Genomic DNA, 11,475 nt, shown 5'->3' with positions numbered 1-11,475 from the left:
AATATCCAGTCATAATGGGTAACTCAGGTCTCATGGTAACTTGGTGGCCCATGGTTAAGCATTCAGTCTCTACTAAGGCCCAGTAGCAGGCCAAAAGCTGTTTCTCAAAAGGAGAGTAATTATCTGCAGCAGATGGTAAGGCTGTGCTCCAAAATCCTAAGGGTCTGTGTTGTGATTCTCATACAGGAGCCTGCCAAAGCTCCAGACAGCATCTCTATTGTGACTGACACTTCCAGCACCATTGTATCTGCTGGATCATATGGCCCAAGTGGCAGAGCAGCTTGTACAGCATCCTGGACCCATCGCAGAGCCTCTTCTTGTTCAGGTCCCCACTCAAAATTAGCAGCTTCTCTGGTCACTTGATAAATGGGCCAGAGTAGCACACCCAAATATGTTGTTACCAAAATCCAAAGAGACCAACTACGTATTGTGACTCTTTTTTGGCTATAGAAAGGGCTAGATGCAGCAACTTATCCTTCACCTTAGAAGGGTTATCTTGACATACCCCAGGCCACTGGACACCTAGAAATTTCACTGAGGTGGAAGTCCCCTGTACTTGGATTTATCTCCTATCCTCTGACACACAAATGCCTTACCAGTAAGTCAAGTTGTTGCTACTTCTTGCTCACTAGGTCCAGTCAATATGATATCGTCAATGTAATGGACCAATGTGATGTCTTTAGAAGGGAGAAATGATCAAGCTCCCTGTGGACAAGATTATGACATAGGGCTGGAGAATTGATATACCCCTGAGGTAGGACAGTGAAAGTATATTGCTGACCTTGCCAGCTGAAAGCAAACTGTTTCTGGTGGTCCTTACTAACAGCTATTGAGAAAAAAACATTTGCCAGACCAATAGCTGCATACCAGGGTACCAGGGGATATGTGCTGAACAGCAGCTGCAATTGGAGTTACCACCTGGTTGAGCTTATGATAACCCACTGTTATCCTCCAAGACCCATCTGTTTTCTGCACAGGCCAAATAGGAGAGTTGAATGGGGATGTGGTGGGAATCACCACCCCTGCATACTTCAAGTCCTTAAGAGTGGCAGTAATCTCTGCAATCCCTCCAGGAATCTGATATTGCTTCTGATTTACTATTTTGCTAGGTAGGGGCAATTCTAGTAGCTTCCACTTGGCCTTTCCTACCATAATAGCCCTCACTGCACGAATTAGAGAGCCAAAGTGGGGATTATGCCAGTTACTCAGTATGTCTTTTATAATTATACATTCTGGAACTGGAGAAATAACTACAGAATGAGTCCAGGGTCTCACTGGACCCACTGTGAGATGAACCTGAGCTAAAACTCCATTGATCACCTGGCCTCCCATAAGTCCCCACTCTGACTGGTGGACCAGAGTGACATTTTGGGTCCCCTGGAATTAATGTCACTTCTGAACCAGTGTCTAATAATCCCCAAAATATCTGATCATTTCCTTTTCCCCAATGCCCATTTACCCTGGTAAAAGGCTGTCAGTCTCCTTGGGAAAGGCTTGGAGGAAGATTAACAGTATAAGTTTGTGGCAGTGTAACAGGGTTCTCCCCCAAAGGGACCTGGCCTCTCCTTCATTCAAGGGGCTTTGGGTCTGTAAACTGTCTCAGGTCTGGAAATTGATTAATGGACATGACTCTGTGTTTTTGTAATTTAGGTTAGACTTCTGTTCACTTGACCCAGAACTCTTTTGTTTATACAGCTTGAATAAGAATTTAGTAGACTACCCTTCTATTGTATTTCTAGGTACCTCATGATTTACTAGCCAATGCCACGAATCTCTGTGAGTCATATAATTTTGACTCCTATTTTGAGTTTGCTGTCAATTATAATAGCCATGTCTACCCTGTCTTTGGCGATTAAGTGCTGCCACCTGGTTTCTGCCAACTTGGGATCTGGTCATCCCCATTATGTTTAAGGATTCCAGCTCAGTGACAGCAGTTCTAACAGTAATATCTGACCTTCAGAGAAGTGCAACTACAGAGCTCTTCAGGGACGATGATGCCAATCTCACAAATGTATTTCCCAGTGTTCTGGTAAAAGGTGCATCTTCTGGACATTCCTGGGGTGTAAGGGAGGCTTTGCACGATTAATCCACTCTAACATTCCAGTCTCTCTAAGCCTCTGGATCCCCTCATCTACATTATATCAGGGCAGTTCTGGCATTTCAACCTCAGGTAATGTTGGCCACCTTTTGATCCATGTTTCAACCAACCATCCAAATAAACTGTTAATACCTTTTCTAACCCCTCAATCTATAACATTGAATGCAGGATCTCTGATTAGTGGGACAATATCAATAAATTCAGCCTGATACAGCCTTATATTCCTCCCACCATTATCCCACACCCTTAAAATCCATTGCCACACACATTCTCATGATTTCTTTCTATATAAATTGGAAAGCTCACACAGTTCTTTTTGAGTATAATGTACCTCCTCATGTATGATACTTTGTACCTCACCTTTAGGGGCCTGTTGGGACTTCAGTCTAGTTATAGCTCGGGAAGAAATGAGGGATGATGGGGGTGGGTCATGAAATGAATTAGAAATATCTTCCAAGCCATTTGCTTCAGGGCATTCATTTGCAGTTTCATCTGGTGAAACAGGATTAATCATTCTAGGACCAATCCCTTCAAGAGGAGGTTTGCTGACCAACTCCTCAAGGCAGGCTGGAGGTGGAGTGGCTATGTCCTCAGGGAAGACTATTATAGGGTTATCTAGAGAAGACTCAGCATGACCTAGGGTTTCAACCTCACCCCTGACATCATTATCAATCATATGTCACTGTCCCATTTTTCAGGGTCCCACTCCTTTCCAATCAATGCCCTCACTTTAATGGCAGACACCATGCAACATTGAGATTTCAGTTTACCTTGTAAAGTTGCTACTCTAACAATAAGACTCTGAGTCTCATTTTTAGAGATCTCAAGTCTATGGGCTACAGGAAATAAGATTTTCCTTCAGGATACTCATAGAAACTTCTACATCTGTCAGTCAGGGCTTAAGCTTCTCGTTTGAAGCCTTATGCCCATCTCTTTCATTCCTTAATGTATCCAGTGTATCTAACAACAACCAGCCAACATCTCTATACCTTTTATTTCCAAAAAAAATCCATAAAAGTGTCAAAAACATTATCCCCCAGAGCCTGGCTTTGAACAAGCAAAGCCTTAGGAGAATCAAATGGTGATATTTTGACTATCACTTTTGCCAACTCACTCTATGGATTGGGAGTGTCATTCTGATTATGAGAATTAGAGTCCTTACTGCCTTTGAGTCAAATCGTAGTAGAAAACCATTCATAAAAACCCATTTTTAAGACTCTCTTTCTTAAGAACCACCCCACTTCTGGTACCAAGTTATATTAGTTAGGGTTCTCTAGAGAAACAAAATCAACAGGAAACACTCACAAATATAGAATTTATAAAATGTCTCATGTAACCATGGGAATGCAGAGTCCAAAATCTGCAGGGCAGGCTGTGAAGCCAGTGATTCCAATGGAGGGTCCAGATGAGCTTCACAGGAGAGGCTCACTAGGTGAAGCAGGAAGACATCTCTCTCTTCTGAATCCTCCTTAAAAGGCTCCCAGTGATTAGATTAAGCATCACTCATTGCAGAAGAAATGCCCCTTGGCTGATTACAAATGGAATAAGCTGTGGATGCAGCTGAAGTGATCATGATTTAATTCTATGAAATATCCTCGTTGCAACAGACAGCCCAGTACTTGCTGAACCAGACAAACAGGTACCACCACTTGGCCAAGTTGACACGTGAACCTGACCATGACACTCATCATCAAAATCCGTTGCAATGCTAAACTGTTAATGCTGATCTGTAATGAAAGTTTTTGTATTTCACCTTTGAAAATATCTTTTCACACAGATAGGTACTGACAAATACTGATATTAATCCTAAGTATATGATTTTAATTGAGCATATCTGTTGCTTAGAAGGCAGCTAGAAAATTGTATTAGATTCTTCTCTTAATACTTGCTGTGATGATTAGGTTCTGGTATCAACTTGGCCAAGTAACAACGCCCAATATTCTGGTCAGGCAAGCACTGGCCTGATCACTGCAGCAAGGATATTTTCTGGCTGGTCAATGAGCTGGAAGGCTGGTGTATTAAATAATCTGTTAATTGATTGTAACCGTGGCTGATTACATCTGTAATCAACTAAGGCATGTCTCCCACAATAAGGTAATCAATCAGTTGAAGGCTTTTAAGGAAGAGACACTTTTCCACTGCTTCTTCAATCAGCCAGCCTCACCTGGGGTTCATCCAAATCCTTCATTGGAGCCACTAGCTCCACCACCTGCCCAATGGATTCTGGACTCTTCCATTTCCATAGCTGCATGAATTATCTTTATAAATCTCATATTTACAGCTAGCTTCTGTAGGTTCTGTTTCTCTAGAGAACCCTAACTGATACAGCTTAGTACCAGGAGTGGTTCTTGAGAGACAGAATCTTAAAAATGGGTTTAACAATTGGTTTTCTACTCTGACCTCATCAGAGGCACTAATGACTTTATTACCAATCATCAAGATAACACTGACAGTCCATGGGGTGAGCTGGCAAAATAAATACTCAAAATATGACTGTTAAATTCCGCTAATTACATGCTTATATGAGGCAAGTCCCTCAGTGAGAATGTTTTTGACATCTTTATAGAGTTTTGTTGAATTAAGAGGTATAGTGATATTGTTGTTAGATATGCTGAATATAGTGATGAGGGAAACGGATGAGCTGAAGGCTTCAAATTTGCATCTTAAGTGCCATATGAATGACGTAGAAGTTTCCATGTTTCCCCTGAATGAAAAGTCTTATTTCCTGTGGTCACAGACTTGAGATCTCTGCAAACCAGACACACTCATTGTGTGAGTAGCACATTTACAGCATAAACTAAAATCTCAACCTTGTAGGGTGTCTGCTGTTAAAGTAAGGGCTTTGATTGGAAAAGAATGAGATCCTGAACTATGGGATGGAGATATATAACTTGATATTAACAGTGATGGGGAGATGGAATCCCTAGAATCTGCTGAGCCTCTACTAGATAGATCTTTAATGGACTACCCTGAGGAAACAGCTTCCCAGCCTCCAGTCTGCCATCCACCCTCCACCTAATAAGATGAACACTTCAGTGCCTGCTAAACCTGTAACCACCTTCCCTGGGGAAATAGCCCTCATTCCTCTATCTAGAGTGACTAATCCTGTTTCACCAGATGAAACTGTAGTGAAATGACTTGAGGTAATTGGCTTGAAAGATACTTCTATTTCTTTTCATGACCTACCCTCACCACCTCTCTTTTCTTCAAAACCTACAACTAGACTAAAGTCCCAAAAGGTGAGATACAAAGTGTGATCCATGAGGAGGTATGCTATACTCCAAGAGAACTGCATGAGTTTTCCAATCAATACAGACAAAAATCAGGTTCCTATGTGTGGAAATGGATATTAAGCATATGGATTAGTGCAGGAAGGAATACAAAGTTGGATCAAGCTGAATTTATTGATATGGGCCTACTGAGCAGAGATTCTGCATTCAGTGTAGCTTGAGGGGTTAGAAAGGGCATTAATGGTTTGTCTGGATGGTTGGCTGAAAGATGGATCAAAAGATGGCTGACATTGGGCCAAGATGGCAGCTTAGCAATGTGCGAGTTTTAGTTTGTCCTCCAAAACAACCAGAAACAGTACAGAACAGCTCCCAGAGCCACATCAGTGACTGGACACACAGCATACCCCAGTCTGGACCAGCTGGACCAGCTGTGAGCTTCCCCAGAACCGTGAGTTCCCCAAGTTGTGGCAGCCAGTGCCCCTCCCCCACAGGCTGCTTCCCAGAGAGGAAAGGAAAGAGACTTTAACAGCAGCAGGGGCTGAGTCCAACCAAACACCAATTGTGGCATTAATTAACAAATTCTGACTACTAAAAATAGGCCCCCAGCTCAGGTGAACCTGGTCAAGGCAGAGGTCACTCATTGGGCTAATAGAAAAAGAGGAAAAGGGAGGAAACGGAGGTTTTTGTGGCTGTGTTTCTACGGAGGCTTGGCTGTCTCTGGATTCAGCGGTGGGACTTCTTGGGCTGCAACTGCCCCAGGCATAGGTAGAAATGGGCTGCTTCAGGGCTGTCTCCCACCTGTGCCTAAGGGGTGAAGCCCAACTCAGGTGGAATCCCTCCCTCAAGGAATTCAGACCCCAGGGCTTGGCAATTTGAAGCCATTAAAACCAGCCTACAACCTCTCCTCTGTCTCCACCATGCCCCCAGCAGGGAGAGTCTTCCAAAGTTAAAGGTGCTGCAACATCTTATGCTGGTGGGACCTGTAGGCAGACAAGCACCACATACTGGGCAGGATAAGAAAAACAGAGCCCAGAGACTTCACAGGAAAGTCTTTTAACCTGCTGGGTCTCACCCTCAGGGAAAACTGATGCAGCTGACTCCTTCCCCCTGATAGGAGGCCAGTTTAGTCCAGGAAAACCCAGCTGGAGTCTATAATACTGACGTAGACCCTCCTAAGGGTGGGGAGGGAAAAGGCACCATACAAGCAGGGCAAGAAACAAGAAAACAAGAACTGAAAAATTACCCTCTGTTAAACAAAAAAGATGGCTGACATTACCTAAGGTCGAAATTCCAGAACTGCCCTGGTATAATACAGATGAGGGGATCTACAGGCTTGGATAGATGGGAATGTTAGAGTGGATTTATTATGGAAGAACTGCTCACATACCCCAGGAATGTCCGGAGAAGGCACTTTTTACCAGAACTGTGAGAAATAAATTTGTGAGACTAGCTCCATCATCCCTGAAGAGCTCTTTAGTTGCCCTTCTCTGTAAGTCAGATATTACAATGGGAACTGCTGTCACTGAGCTGGAATCTTTAAACACAATGGATTGGATCCTGAGTTGGTAGAAGCCAGGTGGCTACAGTTTTCACCATAGGCAAGGTGGGCATGGCCACCATAATGGACAACAAACTCAAAGCAGCAGTCAAAATAATCTGAATTCACAGAGACTTGTGGTGTTGGCTAGTAGATCACTGGGGTACCCAGAAATAAAATAGATGGGAAATTTACTAAATTCTTGTTTGACTATATAAGCAGAAGAATTCTAGATCAAGTGAACAAAAATCTAACTTGAATTACAAAAACAGAATTTTTGTAATTCAAGAACAGAATTACTGTTTTTGTAATTTCCATACTTGAGACAGTTTACAGACCCAGAGCCCCTCCAAAGAGGGGAAGGCCAGGTGCCCTTGGGTAGGGACCTTTTTACACTGCCCAAAATTTACACTGGTAACCTTCTTCCCAGCCTTCCCCCAAGGAGACCTACAGCCCTTTAACAGGGTAACTGTGCACTGTGAAAAAGAAATGATCAGATATTTCGGGGATTATTGGACACTGGTTCAGAAGACACTAATTCCAGGACACCCCAAAATGTCACTCTGATCCACCATTCAGAGTAGGGGCTTATAGGAGTCAGGTGATCTATGGAGTTTAAGCTCAGTTCCATCTCACAGTGAGTCCAGTGGGAACACAGACCCATTCTGTGGTCATTCCCCCAGTTCCAGAATGCATACTTGGAATTGACATACTCAGCAACTGGCAGAACCCCCACATTGGTGCTCTCATTCATGGAGTGAGGGCTATTATGATAGGAAAGGCCAAATGGAAGCCACTAGAACTGCCCCTCCCTAGCAAAATAGCGACTCAGAAACAATAACATATTTTGAGAGGGATTGCAGTGATTAGTGCCACTCCTAAGGACTTGAAGGATGCAAGGGTGTTGATTCTCACTACATCCTCACTCAACTCTATTTGACCTGTGCAGAAAACAGATGGGACTTCAAGGATGACAGTGGTTAAACTTTACCAAGTGGCGACTTCAATTGCAGCTGCTGTTCCAGATGTGGTATCATTCCTTGAACAAATCAACACATTGCCTGGTACCTGATAGGCAGCTATTGCTCTAGCAAATGATTTTTTTTCTCAATAGCTGTTAGTAAGGGCCACCAGAAACCGTTTGCATTCAGCTGGCAAGACCAGCCTCAGGGGGTTATCAGCTCTCCAGCCCTATGTCACAATCTTGTCCAAAGGGATCATGATCACTTCTCCCTCCCATAAGACATAAACTGGTCCATTATATTGATGATATCGTGTTGATTGGACCTAGTGAGCAAGAAGTAGCAACTACTCTAGACTTATTGGTAAGGCATTTGTGTGACAGGAGATGGGTGATAAATCCAACAAAAGTACACGGTCCTTCCACCTCAGTGAAATTTCTAGGTGTCCAGTGCTGTGGAGATATCCACCTAAAGTGAAGGATAAGTTGCTGCATCTGGCCTCTCCTATGACCAAAAAAGAGGTACAATGCCTAGTTGGCCTCTTTGGATTTTGGAGACAACATATTCTTCATTTGGGTGTGCTACTCTGGCCCATTTACCAAGTGACCAGAAAAGCTGCCAGTTTTGAGTGGGCACAAGAACAAGTAGAGGCTCTGTGACATGTCCAGGCTGCTGTGAAAGCTGTTTTGCCACTTGGCCATAGGATCCAGCAGATCCAATGGTGCTGGAAGTGTCAGTGGCAAATAGGGAGGCTGTCTGGAGCCTTTGGCAGGCCTCTATTAGGAGAATCACAACATAGACCCTTAGGATTTGGGGTCAAAGCCTTACCATCTGCTGCAGATAATTACTCTCCTTTTAAGAAACAGCTTTTAGCCTGCTAGTAGGCCTTAGGAGAGACTAAATATTTAACCATGGCCATCAAGTTACCATGAGACCTAAGTCACCTATTATGAGGTGGGTGTTGTCTGACTCACCAAGTCATAAAGTTGGGTGTACACAGTAGCATTCTGTCATAAAAACGGAAATGGTATATTAGAGAAAGGGCTTGGGCAAGTCTGAAGGAATAAGTTAAGTTACATGAGGAAGTAACCCAAATGCCCTTGGCCCCCTCTCCTGCCACCTTACCTTCTCTTTCCCAGTCCAGAACTATGACCTCTTGGGGAGTTCCTTACAGTCAGTTGACTGAGGAAAAGAAATCTCAGGCCTGGTTTACAGATGGTTCTGCATGATATGCAAGGACCACCTGGAAGTGGACAGCTGCAGCACTGCAACCCCTTTATAGGATGTCATTAAAGGACAGGTGGGGAAAATCCTCCTAGTGGGCAGAACTTCAAGCAATGTACCAAGTTGTTCATTTTGCTTGGAAGGAGAACTGGCCAAAGGTGCATTTGTATACTGACTCATGGGCTTTTGCTATTGGTTTGGCTGAATGGTCAGGGACTTGGAAGGAGCATGATTGGAAAATTGGTAACAAAGTGGTCTGGGAAAGAGGTATGCGGATAGACCTTTCTGAGTGGGCAAAGAACATGAAGATATTTGTGTCCGATGTGAATGCTCACCACAAGATAACTTCAGAAGAGGAAGGTTTTAATATTCAAGTGGATAAGATGACCCATCCTGTGGATGCAAGTCATCCTCTCTTCTCAGCCACTTCTGCCATTGCCCAATGGGTTCATGAACAAAGTGGGCATGGTGGTAGGGATGGAGGTTATGCATGGACTCAGCAACATGAACGTCCATTCACCAAGGCCAATCTGGCTGCAACCCCTGCTGAGTACCCAACCTACCAGCAACAGAGACCCACACCTGGTCCCCAGTACGGCAGCATTCTTGGAGGTGATTAGCCTGCTACCTGGTGGCAGGTTTATTACATTGAACCACTTCTATCATGGAAAGGGCAGAGATTTGTTCTAATTGGAATAGACACATATTCTGGATATGGGTTTGCATTCCCTGCATGCAATGGTTCTGCAAAAACTACCATCTGTAGACTTACCGAATGACTTATCCACCATCATGGTATTCCACACACCATGATGCTAATGATCAAGGAACCCACTTCACAGCAAATGAAGTGCAGAAATGGGCTCATGCTCATGGAATTCTCTGGTCTTATCGTGTTCCACATCATACAGAGGCAGCTGGGTTGATAGAACAGTGGAATGGCCTTTTGAAGACCCAATTATGGTGCCAACTAGGTGGCAATACCTTAGGGCTGGGACAGTGTTTTCCAGAAGCTGTGTATGCTCTGAATCAGTGTCCACTCTATAATGCTGTTTCTCCCATAGCCAGGCTTCATGGGTCCAGGAATCAAGGGGTGGAAATGGGAGTGACACCACTCACCAGCACCCCTAGTGATCCATGAGGATACTTTTTGCTTCCTGTTCCTGCAACCTTAAGCTCTGCTGGTCTACAAGTCTTAATTCCAAAAGGAGGAGTGCTCCTTCCAGGCAGCACAACAATGACTTCATTGAACTGGAAGTTAAGACTACTACCTGGCTACTTTGTGTTTCTCATGCCACTGACTCAACAGGCACAAAAGGGGATTACTGTTTAGTCTAGTACTATTAAGGGGAAATAGGACTGCAAATTCACAACGGAGGTAAAGAATTTTCCTGGAATATAGGAGATCCCCTAAGGGGTCTCTTAGTACTTACCATGCCCTGTGATTAAAGTCAATGGAAAATCGCAACAACCCAGTCCAGACAGAACTAACAATGGCCCAGAAACTTCAGGAATAAAGGTTTGGGTCACCCCACCTAGCACAGAACCACGGCCAGCTAAAGTGTTTGCTGAGGGGAAAGGGAACATGGAATGGGTAGTAGAAGAAGGCAGTGATAAATATGAACTACGACCACGTGATCAGTTATGGAAACAAGGACTGTGATTCTATGAATATTTTCTCCGTTTTGAGATGTTTACTTTTCTTCATAAGCAAATATCTTGTTTTTCTCTTATCATATGATGTAAGTTGTAATTTTCATACTATAGTATTTAAGTAACAAGATATGAAGATTAAGAGTGGATGTTGCCTAAGGACTTGCACCCTATTCTGGAGAGATGTAGTGGGCTTTCAGTTGAATGCAGGACATTTGAGTATTGTTAGGTAAAATATATATCTGTTTTGTGTTCTATTTGGAAATTAAGCATGTTTCAAGGTGATGTGTTAGGCCAAGTTGACAAAGGGTGGACTGTGATGATAAGGTTCTGGTATCAACTTGGTCAAGTGATTATGCCCAGTTGTCTGGTCAGGCACGCAGTGGCCTGACTGTTTCTGAAAGGATATTTCATGGCTGGTCAATAAACTGGAAGGCTGGTGTATTAAATTATCAGTCAGTTGATTGCATTTGTTGCCAATTACATCTGTGATCAACTAAGGTGTATCTCCCACAATGAAATAATCCTATCAGTCAAAGACTTTCAAAAAAGAAGAGACTTTTCCACTGCTTCTTCAGCAGTGAGCCTTTCCTATGGAGTGCGCAGAGAATTCATCACAGCGGGAATCATCTTTATAAATTTCATATTTACAGATATTTGCTGTCAGTTTTGTTTTTCTAGAGAACTCTAATACACTTGCCTTTTGGCATGTCATCACATTACAAATCAGTCACTTCCGACTGACGATTAGGTAGATGCTACTCAATTGCA

The sequence above is a fragment of the Tamandua tetradactyla genome, chromosome 10 (genome assembly GCF_023851605.1).
Source record: "Tamandua tetradactyla isolate mTamTet1 chromosome 10, mTamTet1.pri, whole genome shotgun sequence".
In the NCBI taxonomy this organism is placed as follows: Eukaryota; Metazoa; Chordata; class Mammalia; order Pilosa; family Myrmecophagidae; genus Tamandua; species Tamandua tetradactyla.
Note: the sequence above shows the minus strand (reverse complement) of the source record.